We start from the raw sequence: 17,311 nt of genomic DNA, 5'->3' as shown, positions 1-17,311 counted from the left end.
CATAACTTGAGCAAAGTGTAGAATAAACTAGAAAACAATAAAATGGAATCAAATAGAAGAGCTGAGTTTCCCCCAGAAAACCTGTTCAGCCCGGCGGTCGGGGCGCCGAGGCGTCCGCCGTGTTTTTGTTTTCAAAGATGAGAAGTAGAGGGCTGCACGGTGGCGCAGTGGGTAGAGAGAGAGAGAAGGTCCTGGGTTCGATTCCCGGCCCGGGGTCTTTCTGCATGGAGTTTGCATGTTCTCCCTGTGCATGGTGGGTTCTCTCCGGGTTCTCCGGCTTCCTCCCACAGTCCAAAAACATGACTGTCAGGTTAACTGGTCTCTCTAAATTCTCCCTAGGTGTGAATGGTTGTGTGTCTCTGTGTTGCCCTGAGACAGACTGGTGACCTGTCCAGGGTGACCCCGTGACCCCGCCTCTCGCCCGGAACGCAGCTGGAGAGGAACCAGCAACCCTCCTGACCCCATTAGGGTGAACAGAAAATGGATGGATGGATGTTAAATAACCAGGAAATGTAAAAATGTTACTAACATGTAAATAACATGTAATTACATGTAAATAACATGTAATTACATGTTACAGGAAAACTTTGCCAGCTAGTCTTAAAAACAACAAATCAAAAATACCATTAAAATAAATATCAATTATTTTCACTTGTGTTTAATCCAAATCAAGTCAGCGGCTCCATCGGGCCCCCAGGGCTTCAGGGGCCATAAATGCTAATATTTTAACACAGATACATAAATGTAACATTTATTTATTGAGATGATCAAAGCTGCTGAATTTGATTTAATGGTTTCAACATAAATTAAAAGATTTTAAATTGTTTAACATTTATATGTAAGATTTTAAGGAGCTGAGAAGTTTACATTGTAAAAGTTCAAAGACCAGTCTTCATAGTTAGATGGTTTTGTTACCATAGCAACAATCTGAAGCTGTGAGTTTAATCTTTGAGTTTAATTTATTTGTTCACAAATACAAATGAATAAACTGTAATTCTAACTGATTGTTTTCAGGTTGGCCAGTTAATCTCCTCCATCCTCCCAGATTAAATCAACCCAGAAGCTGTTAGAGCTGCTGATGTTTTAGCAGCAAGAGGGGCCCCTGAGTCAGATTCTGCCCCAGGCCTCATGCAGCCTTGGACCGGCCCTGCAGGATGAGTTCAATCTGCTGCTCTGAGCAGAGATGAGCAACAAACTGAGATTTAATTCAATGTGGCTTCAGCAGCTCTAACATTTCTGTCTGTTGAGTTTTAATAAGAGTCACAGAAACTGTTTTAGTTGCTCCAGTTTGTATTAAGAGTTTCTCAGATCTCTGCGCAGCTGGACGCATCGACTCTGTCTGACTGAGTGGACAAAGCATTTGGTATGCTTTTCTTTTCAGACTTTCTGTATTGAATTTTACAGCTTGACATTCATCAATCATTAGTACAATGAGGTGGTTATAGACAGAGAGAAAGAAGTTCAAGCTTATCCTACAGATAGGAAACGTCTCCAAGTCTATGAATTTACTGGTGGAACCCTTAAGTGAAAATCTGAGTTTTTCCAGACCCTCTGTGATCCAGGAGTGGTGAGACGGGAGTCGTTTGGTTGTAGCCTCTGACAAGGTGCCATGTGTGTGTAGAAAACCTCATTATACACATCCATCCATACTGGAGCCAGAAGATCCCCACTGGACTCTTAATATTCTGAGGTGAAACCGTCAGTCAGGGGATTTGCCCAAACTGAAGGACTTGTCAAGTCCTTCAGTTTAATCGGGAGAATAATAATAAAGTAAAGAAATTCTAGAGGCATTAAATAAGCTATAAAGAATCGTCTGAGTTCTGCAAGTGGCTAATTTAATACCGTCTGTCGGTCTGATCGGGTTCTGTCGGTCTGATCGGGTTCTGTCGGTCTGATCGGGTTCTGTCGGTCCGGTGTGTTCGGTTTCATCAACTTTCAAAGTGCTTTAAATCAGTGGTCCCCAACCACCGGACTGCGGACCGGTACATGGACCAATTGGCACCGGGCCGCGCAAGAAATAATTAAATATGTTGCTGAGTCTGGAGGAGCTTTTATTTTGAAAATTCTAAACCGGATGCTTTCGGTTACGTCTTGCGCGCCCCCCTTGGGGTCCACTGCTTTAAATGATAAAAACACAGTAAGGAACCAAGAACCGATTCATCACTGGGACAAAAGCGAAGGCAGGAAAAATGTGGCAGATTCAGCGACGCTCCTGGTTTTTATCAGCAGGTCCAGTAGGAACTCAGTGTTTCAGCAGTTTTCTGTTTTCCTGACGTTTTTCCAGACCAGAGGAGCATCAGGACAGAAGGCTGCTTCGCCATGTGGAGTCAAGTCACCGTGATGAATCAGTTTCTCCAAATACAAATATGCTGCCATCTGGTGGCTCTGCGGAGTATTACAGCTCGTGAGAAAATGGACAAACAGGCTGAGGAGTATTTTCTCCTCATTATCATCCACTGAAATGCTTCAGAAATATTCAGTAGCTGGACATAAAAAGGCATCGAAGCAAAGTGAGTGGGTGACTGTTGTAAACACAAAACCCTACAAGTTTAATGATTTCATATGACTAACGTTTCTGTTTGATTTCTTATCGATTGTATTACTGTTGGAATCTTTCCATTTCAGCCTTATTTAGAATTTTATTGTGTAAATCACTCATCTGCAATTGAACTACGGGAGGCTCAAACTTCACTCATTCATTTTTAGCTTACAGTGAAATAAACAAAAACAAATTGACCAATCAGATTTCGGCTTTGGCTGCCCCACCTCACCCCTCACAGACCGTACACAGCTGTGTGTACAATATCTTTGGACACAAAATATTTTTTTTCTCCACAATTTTGCTAATAGTAAAAAGGGTTAGATAATAAAACAATAACTATTCTTTTTTTATTTAAATAAAAATGTCAAGGTACTCAGTGTGTCCAGCTGCAACAATCCAGACTCTCAGTCATTTTGGACAATTTAGAATCAGACAGAAAATCTCCAACAGGGAATCAAACTCACAACTCTGAACTAAGAACTTCTGATCACATGATAGTAATGAACCATATCTGCCATGATAAATTATTACTGATAACTATTGTCAGTAGATCATTAATATGATCATATATACATATATGTATTATTGTTATAAAGGCTGAGACAAGAATTTGGTGTGAGGTGGTGAGGCAAACGCTTGAGAGAACCTTGATTTGAAGAATAAGTGTATTTATGCTCCCATATAAATAACATATTTACTGAAGGAATCCCATGTAAATGTGAATCCTTATACTTAGGAAACATTTCATTCGACAACTGGACTCTGGAGGATAAAAAATTGCTGTTAATGCTTCTGGCAGCGAGCAAAAAGACAACCACCAGGAAATGGTTAAAGCCTGAAGCAGCTACAGTTGAGGACTGGGTCAATATTGTCCTGGACATTTACATTATGGAGAAGTTTTCTTTTTCTGTTCAAGGTCAAAGGGAATCATTCTTCAGGATCTGGTCTAAATGGACAAACTATGGAAAACTAAATATGTTTATTACATGCAAATACTGGTGTGCTGTTCCCTGGTTCAGGATTATAGCTAAACTATGCTCAGATTGTGTTTTCCCCCTAACATAAGAAAAATCAGATCAGACCCTCCTCTACCACCCACCAACTCTTTAGTTATGGATGTTTGGTTTCTGTTCAAAAAAAAAAATAATCTTGGATGGGTTTATGTTACACCTTTCTGTATTTCCACTGTGTTGGAAATTAAAATTTAAAATGCAATTGTAACTTGCCCCTCCAAATAAAAAGTTAAATAAAAAAAAATAAAAAAAGTGTATTTAATAAAGAATTCATCCACAAACTGTCCAACACACAAGGCAGCACTGCTGAGCTGAATCCAGGGATTCAACGCAGGTAGAACAAGGGATACGAATGGACAGGGACTGCAGACTGTGGTAACATCAGACGGGGACCCGACAAAGACACAGAGACACAGGTGACACTAAATACACAGGAGGTAATCAGGGAACGAGACACACCTGGGAACTAATCAAGGGGAGACAGGACAACACGGAGACTCAGACACACAGGAAACTTGAAATAAATACACAGAAAAACACGGAACATGACAGGCTGAGCCAAGAATATTTATGTCTGTATCAAACTAGTAGCCCTTCGTGTTGCTCTGGACCCGGGAAGCAGCTCCCAGTCTCTGGAAGGTCGGTGACTCCTGGTTTAGACAGTGTGCAGTCAAAAAATGCAGCAGTCAGAAGTGTATGAAGCCCATTGCTACTTAATATCATGATTACTGATATTTTAATAATTGCTGGGTTTCAGACCCGGAAGATGCGCTAAATTCAGATGGAGGTCCGGAAGTGGATTTCTCCGGTTCAAAACAAAGTAAAATGGATCACAGTGGATAGCTAAAGCCCAAAATGGGCTAGTAAAGAGGAGGTATCTGAAAAAATCCTCATATATTTAAGAGATGATCCGTATTGTCTCTGTAAAAAAGACTTCTCTTATAGTCTTGAGGATTTACCCATATGGAGGCGATCCACATAACTAACTATCTGGAGCTGCAGTCCTCATATTATACGATGAGCCAGAAAAAAGTTGTGAAAAGCCTGGAGAATAAAATCATTCAGTTTCAGGTTGGGTCATATTTAGGATAAAATTAAACGAATCAAATTTAGGATCAGCATTAAACAGCAGTCGACTTGTTTCTGCTGGAGAGTAGGGAATTAGTCTATGCCAACAATGCTACCGCTAACAACAAGCTAACCCATATTATTTCTATGAGCTTCGATCTCCTGGTAAAGAATTTATTTAGCTTTGTAAACCAAATTCATGCTGGAGTTGTACGTTAATGGGGTTTTTTTTCCCTCCAGGGGTCTTTTGTGGGCTCTAGTGTCCCTTATATGATAGTAGGCTGACAGGAAGGGGGGACTAGAGGGGAAAAGACATGCGGCAAATGTCGGCCGGGTCCAGGAATCGAACCCGCGACGAGGACTGAAGGCCTCCAAACGTGGGTCACGCTATCCCCTACGCCACCACAGCACACCTGAGTTGTACGTTAATGTTGAAGGATTCAGGTCCAATGCAGGTCAACGATTGGTTCTGATCTACAGAAACCTTTGTGTTTAACAACATACAATGATAAAATAATTTATATTGTTATTTTCACCCTGTACTGTAAAGTACCTATTTTTCATTTAGCTTAACCCAGGGGTTTTCAAAGTATGAAAGGGTGAGCCCCCCTCCAAGGAGCACAATGCCTGCTGCGCCCCCCGAACTGTGACATGAGCTCCATGTTGTAAAAACTCCACCTTCAGCCCCGCTCTGGCAAAAACCAGTGATGGCATAGTTACTTTGAAAAAGTAACTTTAATCGGACTACTGATTACTCCTTGAAAAAGTAACTTAGTTATATTAAAAGTAACTTTTTAGTTACTTTCAGCAGCTGCTAACAACAATGCTGTGAACGTCCTGTGAAAATCACATCGATCTTTGCCAATACTTAATTATCAGTTATTTTATAATGGTAACATCAACAATGTGTCTCCACTGATAAGGTTGAACTGAAGAGGAGATTGTACAAAAAATAAAAAACGTGAGTAATTTGTGTGGTCCACTGTTGTCTGGAAAACTCTAAGTAAGATTTTAAAGCCCCCCCCCCCCCACCCCCCAGCCTCTAGATTCTGCGTTACGGCCCTGCGTTTGGTGTCACAGCACAGAGCTCCTCCTGCAGCTCCACAGCTCAGATGGCTGCACAGATTTGTGACACTTATCGTAATATTAATAATTATAATGGCGTTAAGTTGCCATTATAATTATTGGAAACTACGGACACGTTTATTGCGCTGTTCATATTGGTCTCAATGTTTGCAGTTTTCTGGAGCGCAACGCGAAGCTCGATGTCATTCAGAGGTAAAATATTAACTTGACATTAACAAAGACACAGCGGGACGGATCATCCGGGAAAAGATGAACAGGGAGAGACTGACTAAAACTACCTTAATGACGGACAAATTCTGGGATTTATTATGAGTCTCTGATTATTTCCAACCCAAATGAGCAACTTCACGTTCAAAAACGAGCCCAAAAAGGCGCTGGATTTGAAATAGCAACGCGTTAGATTACTGGTTACAGAAAAAAGTGGTCCGACGTCAGTAACGTTACTGACATCACTGGCCAAAACATCCTCTAAGGTGGGAAACATTTCCACTGATCCCCGCTCCACACACTCACCCCACAGTACCAACTTTTTCCTAAATCCACAGAGTTGATCGTGTGCGTAAAAGACGTTTCTCTCACATCAGTAGACAGCAAGCAGATAGCTTTTCCGGTTTATTTTTTCCCTCGCACCGCGCCTCCCCTAAAGTGCTCTGGCGCCCCCCAGGGGAGGCGCCTCACACTTTGAAAACCGCTGGCTTAAACAATTCTGATTATTTTTTTCTTCAAAATTGCTGAATTTTCACAGTTTCCCATTCAAATGCTCAGAAGTGAAGTTCATGAGGCAGCAACGAGCGAAGCAGGCCCTGTCCAAGGCATAAGCAAACTAAGCAGCTGCTCAGGGCTCCAAAGCCACCAATGGCCTCCCTTAGTGGACCCGAGTTTTTTAGTAATAATTTCTATGTAATTATAATATCAAAAACAGACAATTTCACCATCCATCCATCTTCTTCCTCTTATCCCAGTCGGGTCGTGGGGTCAGCAGGTTCAGAAGGGAGGTCCAGTCTTCCCTCTCCAGTCTCTTCTTCCAGCTCCTCCAGGAATCCCAAGGCGTTCCCAGGAATCCCAAGGCGTTCCCAGGAATCCCAAAGCGTTCCCAGGAATCCCAAAGCGTTCCCAGGAATCCCAAGGCGTTCCCAGGCCAGCAGAGAGACATCGTCCCTCCAGTGTGTCCTGGGTCTTCCCCGGGGTCTCCTCCCGGTGGGACGTGCCCGGAACACCTCACCAGGGAGGCGTCCAGGAGGCGTCCTGACCAGATGCTCCTCAACTGGACCCTCTCGATGTGAAGGAGCAGCGGCTCTACTCTGAGTCCCTCCTGGATGACTGAGCTTCTCTCTCTAAGGGAGAGCCCAGACACCCTACGGAGAAAACCCATTTCGGTCGCTTGTATCCGCGATCTCATTCTCAAAGCTCATGACCATAGATGAGGGTGGGAACGTAGATCGACCGGTAAATCGAGAGCTTCGCTTTTTGGCTCAGCTCTCTCTTCACCACGACGGACCGGTACAGCGCCCGCTTGACGGCAGACGCTGCACCAATCCGCCTGTCGATCTCCCGCTCCCTTCTTCCCCCATTCGTGAACAAGATCCCGAGATACTTGAACTCCTCCACTTGGGGCAGGACACCCCCCCTGACCCGGAGAAGGCACTCTACCCTTTTCCGGCTCAAGACCATGGCCTCGGATTTGGAGGCACTGATCGCCATCCCAGCTGCTTCACACTCGGCTGCGAACCGCTCCAGTGAGAGCTGCAGATCACGACCTGATGAAGCCAAAAAGGACCACATCATCCGCAAAAAGCAGAGATTTGATCCTAAGGCCACCAAAACGGATCCCCTCAACACCTTGGCTGCGCCTAGAAATTCTGTCCATAAAAATAATGAACAGAATCGGTGACAAAGGGCAGCCCTGGCGGAGTCCAACTCTCACCAGAAACGAGCCCGACTTACTGCCGGCAATGTGGACCAGACTCTGACACCGGTCCTACAGGGACCTGACAGCCCGTATCAAGGAGCCCGGTACCCCATACTCCTGGAGAACCCCCACAGGGCTCCCCGAGGGACACGGTCGAACGCCTTCTCCAAGTCCACAAAACACATGTAGATTGGTTGGCCGAACTCCCAGAACCCTCCAGGACCTGCTGAGGGTGTAGAGCTGGTCCACTGTTCCAGAACCAGAACCAGAACCACACTGCTCTTCCTGAATCCGAGGTTCGACAATCCGATGGACCCTCCTCTCCAGAACCCCCGATTAGACCTTGCCAGGGAGGCTTAAGAGTGTGACCCCCCTGTAATTGGAGCACACCCTCTGGTCCCCCTTTTTGAACAGGGGGACCACCACCCCAGTCTGCCAATCCAGGGGAACTGCCCCCAATGTCCATGCGATATTGCAGAGTCGCGTTAGCCAACACAACCCTACAGCATCCAGAGCCTTAAGGAACTCCAGGCGGATCTCATCCCCCCCGGGGCCCTGCCACCGAGGAGCTTTTTGACCACCTCGGCGACCTCGACCCCAGAGATTGGAGAGCCCAACCCAGAGTCCCCAGGCTCAGCTTCCAAAATAGAAGGCATGTTGGTGGGATTGAGGAGGTCTTCGAAGTATTCTGCCCACCGGCCCACAACATCCCGTGTTGAGGTCAGCAGCACACCATCCCCACTGTAAACAGTGTTGGTGCTGCACTGCTTCCCCCTCCTGAGACGCTGGATGGTGGACCAGAATCGCCTCGAAGCCGTACGGAAGTCTTTCTCCATGGCCTCTCCAAACTCCTCCCACACCTGAGTTTTTGTTTCAGCAACCACCCGAAACCCATGCCGCTTCGCCCGCTGGTACCCATCGGCTGCTTCCGGAGTCCAACAGGTCAAAAATGCCCGATAGGACTCCTTCTTCAGCCTGACGGCTTCCCTCACTGAAGGTGTCCACCAACGGGTTTGAGGGTTGCCGCCGCGACAGGCACTGACAACCTTGCGGCCACAGCTCAGATGAGCCGCCTCGACAATGGAGGCAGGAACACGGTCCACTCAGACTCCATGTCCCCCACCTCCCCCGGGACGTGTTCGAAGTTCTGCCGGAAATGGGAGTTAAAGCTCCGTCTCACAGGGGATTCCGCCAGATGTTCCCAGCAGACCCTCACAACACGTTTGGGCTGCCAGGTCTGACCGGCATCCTCCCCCACCAGCGGAGCCAACTCACCACCAGGTAGTGGTCAGTGGACAGAACCTCTCTTCACCCGAGTGTCCAAGACATACGGCCACAGATCCGATGAAACGATGACAAAGTCGATCATCGAACTGCAGCCTAGAGTGTCCTGGTGCCAAGTGCACATATGGACACCCTTATGCTTGAACATGGTGTTCGTTATGGACAATCCATGACAGGAACAGAAGTCCAACAACAGAACACCACTCGAGTTCAGACCAGGGGGGCCGTTCCTCCCAACCACACCCCTCCAGGCCTCACTGTCATTGCCCATGTGAGCGTTGAAATCCCCCAGCAGAACAAGGGAGTCCCCAGGTGGAGCACTCTCCAGTACCCCCTCTAGGGACTCCAAAAAGGGTGGGTAACCTGAACTGTTGTTCGGCCCGTAAGCACAAACGACAGTCAGGACCCGTCCCCCCACCCGTAGGCGGAGGGAGGCTACCCTCTCATTCACCGGGGTAAACCCTAACGTACAGGTGCCGAGATGGGGAGCAACAAGTATGCCCACTCCTGCACGATGCCTCTCACCTTGGGCAACTCCAGAGTGGAAGTATGTCCAGCCCCTCTCAAGGAGACTGGTTCCAGAACCAGAGCCATGCGTCCAGGTGAGACCGACTATTTCTAGCCAGAACCTCTCAGCCTCACACACACTAGCTCCGGCTCCTTCCCCACCAGAGAGGTGACATTCCACGTCCCAAGAGCTTCTGCAACCGAGGATCGGACCGCCAAGGCCCCCTCCCTCAGCCGCCACCCATCACACAATGCACCCGACCCCTTTGGCCCCTCTCACAGGTGGTGGGCCCATGGGAGGGAGGCCCATGTTTCCTCTTCGGGCTCCATGGGTAAAAGCCCGGCCACCAGATGCTCGCCATCGTGCCCCCCCTCCAGGCCTGGCTCCAGAGTGGGGCCCCGGTGACCCACGTCCGGGAGAGGGAACACGTAGTCCAAAGATATTATACATCATCGGGGTCTTCAGGCTGCACCTTGTCTGGTCCTTCACCTGGACCTGTCTGCCCTAGTGACCCTACCAGGGGCATGAAGACCCAGACAGCAGAGCTCCCAGGATCATTGGGGCCTCAAACCCCCCCACCACCATAAGGTGGCAGCACAAGGAGAGGCAATTTCACCATAAAGTAATTTATTTTTACAATAATATTTGATAATGTATATAGAAATTATTATTTTATTGATTAAAAAAAAGAAGAAAATTTGCTCCTGGGGCCCCTGGTGGCCGCGGTAGGTACTGCACGCTTCGCCTGTAGCATGAGTTGCTGTCCTCTTACCACATCAAACACTTAATAATAACAAAATAAACCCTAACCCTAAAACCAAACTACTGCAACAGACTGAATGTTCTGCTCTTTGTGTGGGAAATATTTCAGTGTTTTTTTTGGTTGGTTAACAGTTGCTACGGCAACGAGTCTGCGCATAGCTGCGCTGATACATAAAGTGAGAAAGACGTGGTTTTGAGTTGTACTTGAACGGCTTTTCCCTTTGCTGTGGAGCACGAAATTAAGAATATCTACATGTCCAAGTTTTATTGAGTTGACAGAGTTATTCTACGACGGCAGCGCGGCTATAGATGTAGAAGAATTGTCTTTTTGCCCTCCAGTATTGTCCGAAAAAGACCAAAATTTAAAACAATAACAATAACATCTATATTTGTAAATCTGATTATGATTAAGTCAGAGCCTCACCAGCGATGAACCTCAGCGCACGTCACTATAAAAATAATAGCCTATATCTGCCTTACATATGAATGCTTGTCTTTGTAAGTAACTGTCCAGTTTGTTTAGCTGTAAGTTGTTGATCCACTTTTCTCCTCTTTTTTTCAAAATCAATTCCTTGTGACCGACTATCTTCAAAACACAAAAATAAGGTTTATCTTTCTCTCTAATAGAACAGTTGCAACAACCGTACAGGACTCCGACTTTAGGCATTTTGATCAACAGAAATAAACAGGCTGCATCTACTTCTGGTCCTCCATCTGCATTGGGTGACGTTGATTTTAGAATCTGTAAAATAGGGAGATGGTGGGGCATTATGGGTGACAGGGGGTAATATTAATAATCTTAAACATAGAAAGCAATCAGCAACTGATAAGGTTGACAGAATGGGGGATTCTTTTCTCTGTTGAGAAGACAAGCAATGTTTTTCAAGGAAAAGGGTTAATTGTAAAGTTGATTTTAACGGGTTATTTCTTAGGGCAGCATTTTTAATAAGTGAAAGCTAAACAAAAAATAAATGTGAATACAAAATTATTTGTCAGGATCTGTTTCTGTTCTGTGTTTCTGTGTTGTCCTGTCTCCCCTGATTGTTCCCAGGTGTTTCTTGTCTTCCTGATTGTTCTCTGTGTGTTTAACCCCACCTGTGTTCTGGGTTCCTCGTCGGGTCTGTCCAGTTACCTGTTGTCACATTTTGAGAGCCTTTGCATCCGCTCCTTGTGCTATCTGGACTTTGTGTTTTTGGATTACTTGTCATCATTAAATTCATCATCATTCATCTTACCTGGGTCTCAGCGTCTGCCTCCACCATCCACATCAGCAAATCATGACAATATTTGTGTTCAAGACTGTTGTTTCAATAATTAATCAATCAATGTATGCTGTTAAACTAGTTGTTTATTCTTAATTGAGAACTCCTGTAACCTTTGTATATATTTTAAATCCTATTAATTATCAGAATAATCCATTCATTAAGCAACTCTAACTGTGCAGAGTGAGAATTTAAAAATAGAAATCATTTCTTAAAGAGTCAGAAAGCTAATCAGTTAGTGTAACATTTAGTTCATCAAATAAATCTCTGCAGATTAGAGTACCTTCCATTTATTATCACAATGAATTATGTAAAAAGATATATTTACAAAATTAATATATTATGACTTATAGATAATTTGTAAATTGTTGTATTATAATCAGAGAGGAAGTAAAATAAACTGGTAAACATTTTACAGGGCAGTCGTTGAACAGTGCAAGAATATGATATAAAAACCTAATATTTTCATTTTCAGGTTTTAATAATAGCGTAAAAATAATAAGTTACTTATGAATGTAGTTGTGGATATAATACAGTTCTAAGAAAAACATTTTAGATACGAGTTTTATTTCCTTGCAGGACTTTCTGTTAGCAGAGTCTCCATGTCTGAGCGGGTCCAGTCAGCGGGACCAGAACCGCAGACTGATGGAACAACTCAGGAGTTCAACTGCAGCCTGCGGACGGTTTGCCGGCTGGAAACGTCTTTCACTCATCCTGATGATCCCACTGAGCTGCACAACTACCTGCTGTCCACATGGGCACTACCCTCCACTCTCGCTTCAGTTCCACAAAAAAATTAGTTTTTTTAAATTCAACATGTTTTTAACATAAAAACAACTGCTGTGCAAAGTGTGTGTTACATGGGGACTCGGGTAAAAACCTGAACAAATTGAAAACCTGAACAGTTTCAGCTGTTCCATGCAGCTTTCTTCAGTCTGCCGTACGAGAAACAGAGCAGGACAAGGCTGCTTTCTGCTGTCCGTTAGCCACTGGTCCCATTTCTGTGCAACAAAACGCCACAATTGGGCTGGACGGGCACAATGTGTTGGGACAACTGGGACCCAGTCCTTAACCACAGACAGCCTTTAACTGCAGCTGCCGATGTTTTTAGGAAGTAAAAGCTCTTCTCAATGGTTAAAATTAGTAATTAAAATAGATAAACCTTTTCCTCTGGTGAGATTTGGGTGAGAATGCTCACCGATACAAGAGAATGCTCACCGAGCGGCTGAGGCCGTTTTTTTTCTCTCTTCAATAAATACTGAACAGAAAGGTTGTCATCTGATGAAGTCATCTACATACATAGAGTCTCTGAGAGCCTGTACTGCCCTTGGCTGTTTTCTTTCAAATTGTTTGATCGCTTCAGTCTCCCCTGCTTGGAGACTGAAGCGAGCAAGTTGATCATAGCTCCTTCAGTTCTCTCTCAAATACTCAAAAGAGTTAGAAAAACTGATTTAGTCTTAAGTGGCCTCTTGGCTTGGCAATCTAGTTACTTTGCTGAATAGTTGCAGCAGATTTTCATGTGAGGCCGAGTTTCCGTCTGCCTGACCTCAACCTGCATGGAGCAAACCTCTGAAAACCGTCATCCACCAAGACTACCAGTCTTATTGCTCAGTGGGGTGTGTGTGTGTGTGTGTGTGTGTGTGTGTGTGTGTGTGTGTGTGTGTGTGTGTGTGTGCAGATTAAATGCAGCCTGTAGCCCCTCCCCCTGCAGCCTCTATATATTGAGCAGTGGAGCCGGCAGGCTGCACTCTCCTGCAGACTGTCAGAGAGAGAGGAGTGTGTTCAGCAGAGAGAGAGTGAAGCGATGCCTGGAACACGATGGACGACTACAACCTGGCCCTTGGCCGTGTCCCTCGGGGAGCCCTGTGGGAGGTTCTCCAAGGGCCTCTCTCCATTTGGCTGCAAAGTGACAGAGAGTGAAAGAGTTCATGGGGTGTAAATACTTTGGCAGGACTCTGAACCGCTCCAGAATCAGCCACCTGCCAAAGCAAACAGACTGAGCCACTCCAACTCAAACTGTCTGGGAGCCAAAACTAATCAATCACAGATCTTCAGGCCAGATATTTTCCATCCTGGACAACAAGTTGAGCAAACTGTGTTTTTGTGACATTAAGCCATTAAAGTCCAGCTCTGCGCTGACTCACTGGGGGCCGACGGTGGGCAGAGCAGGCACCTCCTTGGTCAGTCTGTGTGTGACATCAGAGTGACGCTCCGACCTCGTCTTCCAGGTGACCAGCCGTTCCCCTGCTTGGCGGCGTACGGCGCGTCTAAGGCGGCGCTGAACCTGTTCACTGAAACCCTGAGGCATGAGCTGGTTCCCTGGGGGGTCAAAGTGAGCACCATCCTGCCGTCCTCATATAAGACAGGTAAGCCCCGCCCCCAGACGCCGACATGGCCTCACCTGCAAGGGGCAGCTGCAGGGACTCATTTCCTTAGATCAGTGTTTCTGTCTGTTTTGTGTTTTAGTTTGGATTTCAGGTCGATTTAGAGAACGCAGCATTGCTAATATGTTCCTGCTATATCTCTCCCCATTGGATGAGAACCGGTAGCTAAAGCAGATACAGAGGGTTTTCAGCACGCAGCCATGTGAGTGCATGTCCTGATCGACCATTTAGAATCCATCTTCAAAATCTGGTATGAAGCCATTAATACAAGACAACCATAAAAAATATTTTATTTGAATCGGTGAAGCGGCATCACTACCGATTTTTTTTTGTGTTGAAATCTATTTTAAGTACATATAGTTCCATTTTTGGTCAAAGGTTATAAGACTTGATCAGAGCATCAAATGGCAAATCGAGACGTCCTAAATGTGTTTTCACACCAATAAGAGCTACGCTAGTGCTAAAAACATAATTGTGTGTAGGAAGACTTTAAAGAACCAGACAAACTAGAGATGCTAACATCACTGATATATGGATGTTTATGTATTGGAAGTTTTCAATCTGTTAGAGCCATAAATAGGAAATATTTAAGTTATTTGTATGATGGTTTGTTTTTTATTTTAGTATATTTAGTAAGAAGGCTGATAATTGTTCAGACTATTTTTATTGTGAAATTTAGTTTTATTTTGAAAGGCTTGCTTCCTGTCAAGCCATATATTGTATTAAATATTGACGAATTACCTAGACATGAAGCAATACAGTTTTTGACCGTGTAAGCTGTGTATTTAGTGTAATCTGTGTATGTTTTGGGAAAAGAAAAAGAAGAATTGAAAACTGATGTATTGTCAGTTTTGTATTAGCATTTTTTGCTATTTTTTACAGATAAAGATTTTTTGTTAAACTTCACGGTTTGCAGGCGTCCTTTACTTCCAGTGTCTAAGGAATGACACAGATATTGGATCTGTTACCATAACACAGTTATCAGACAAAACCTTAAACATAGCAGACAAAATAACAGCAGAGCAGAGAGAGCGGGCCTAATACTGAGCTAATGCTAACGACTAATACTGAGCTAATGCTAACAACTAATACTGAGCTAATGCTAACGACTAATACTGAGCTAATGCTAACGACTAATACTGAGCTAATGCTAACAACTAATACTGAGCTAATGCTAACGACTAATACTGAGCTAATGCTAACGACTAATACTGAGCTAATGCTAACAACTAATACTGAGCTAATGCTAACGACTAATACTGAGCTAATGCTAACAACTAATACTGAGCTAATGCTAACGACTAATACTGAGCTAATGCTAACAACTAATACTGAGCTAATGCTAACAACTAATACTGAGCTAATGCTAACAACTAATACTGAGCTAATGCTAACGACTAATACTGAGTTAATGCTAACAACTAATACTGAGCTAATGCTAACGACTAATACTGAGCTAATGCTAACAACTAATACTGAGCTAATGCTAACGACTAATACTGAGAATACTGAGCTAATGCTAACAACTAATACTGAGCTAATGCTAACGACTAATACTGAGCTAGTGCTAACAACTAATACTGAGAATACTGAGCTAATGCTAACAACTAATACTGAGCTAATGCTAACGACTAATACTGAGCTAGTGCTAACAACTTATACTAACCTAATGCTAACAAATGACACCAACTGAATGCTAACAACTAATACTGAGAATACTGAGCTAATGCTAACGACTAATACTGAGCTAGTGCTAACAACTAATACTGAGCTAATGCTAACAAATGACACCAACTGAATGCTAACAACTAAAACAGAGCTAATGCTAACAACCAATACTAAGCTAATGCTAAAAACCAATACTAAGCTAACGCAAACAACCAACACTGAAATAATGCTTACAACTAACAGTGAGCTAATGCTAACAACCACACTATCTCCAGCAACAACGCCTACTGGGAGCAGCAGCACCAGCAGCTCCTCCAGAGTCTGCCTCCAGCGCTAATGGAGGAATACGGCGAGGACTACATCGTCAAGACCAAGAACCTGTTCCAGAACTTTGCTGAGCACGCCAACCCAGACCTCAGCCCCGTGGTGGACGCCATCGTCCACATGCTGCTGTCGCCGCAGCCGTGCTACTTTTCCGGCCGCGGCCTCATGTACTTCCTGTACGACTACTGTCCAATCAGCGCCAAGAACCACTTCCTACAGAAACACTTTCTGAAGAAGACGCTGATGCCACACGCATTGAGGAAGCAGGATGGGTCTGCAGGCGAACCTGGACCTCAGCAATAATCAGGATGAGCTGCAGAAGCCAGAGGAACTCGTCGCTCTTGATCCCACTGCTGGAAGGACACAGAGAAATAGAAAAGCAACAACAAAATCTAGAAACCACAGAGGTGGCAGAACAAAAGTTCCTAAACATTTCAGATATAAATCAGAAACCAATCAATAACCAATCAAACATATTCACATTAATGGTTTTAATAAACTACTTTTCAGACTTTTTTCCAGATAAGGAGCAGTTGCTTTGTTAAATTTAACTGAGTTAATAGACATCATTTTCTGTGTCCCTAAGGGAGAAAAGTGGAATAAATTTTTACTTGACTTTGAACAAATAATAAAAATGATCATTGTGAAAACTGTTGTGTTCTTTAGTTAAAAGAAACAGTGATCTTACTAGTGTTGCACTAAAGGGGTTAAAATACAGAAAAACAGATAAAAACGGAAGGAGTTTGAAATAATAAAAAATTAGCACTAAATGCTCGAGTGCAGGACATATAAAAAAGAATTTGGTTTGACATTGAGAGAATGTGTTGTGTATCATGGATGAGTTTCTCTAGATCTGTCTCAGCCAGATCTACAGAAACTCATCCATGCATTTATCTTCAGTCGTATTGATTATTGTAACGGTGTCTTCACAGGTCTGTCCAACAAACCAATCAAACAGCTGCAGCTGATCCAGAATGCTGCTGCTGCAGTTCTGACTAAAACCAGGAAGATAGAGCACATAACACCAGTTTTAAAGTCTCTCCACTGGCTCCCTGTAGCTCAAAGAATAGACTTTAAAATACTGTTGTTAGTTTATAAATCACTGAATGGTTTATCACCACAATACATTAAAGATCTGCTGCTGTTGTATCAACCTTCCAGAACCTCTCAGGTTCTGGTTCTGGTTCTGCTCTGCATCCCCAGAACCAGAACCAAACGAGGAGAAGCAGCATTCAGCATCTATGCACCACAAATCTGGAACAAACTTCCAGAAAACTGTAAAACAGCTGAAACACTGACTTCCTTTAAATCTGGACTAAAAACCAACCTGGTTAGGATTTTATTTGAAACGTAATCAATTATAAATTTATTGATGAAACCTGAATTAATGTTGTTTTGATTATTGATTCTATGTTGTTTTATGTTTCTGTGTTTGATTTGATGTAAAGCACTTTGAAATGCCTTGATGCTGAAATGTGCTATACTAATAAAATTTGATTGA

At 44.0% G+C, this 17,311-nt stretch overlaps 1 pseudogene; it reads left to right on the top strand.

The window, feature by feature from the left end:
* Positions 1-13,252: 13,252 nt before the first annotated feature.
* LOC122820159 lies at positions 13,253-16,406 on the top strand (annotated as a pseudogene).
* The last annotated feature ends 905 nt before the right edge of the window (positions 16,407-17,311 follow it).

Source organism: Gambusia affinis, linkage group LG02, assembly GCF_019740435.1.
Source record: "Gambusia affinis linkage group LG02, SWU_Gaff_1.0, whole genome shotgun sequence".
NCBI classification, from domain to species: domain Eukaryota; kingdom Metazoa; phylum Chordata; class Actinopteri; order Cyprinodontiformes; family Poeciliidae; genus Gambusia; species Gambusia affinis.
This window is presented reverse-complemented; position numbering and strand designations above follow the sequence as displayed.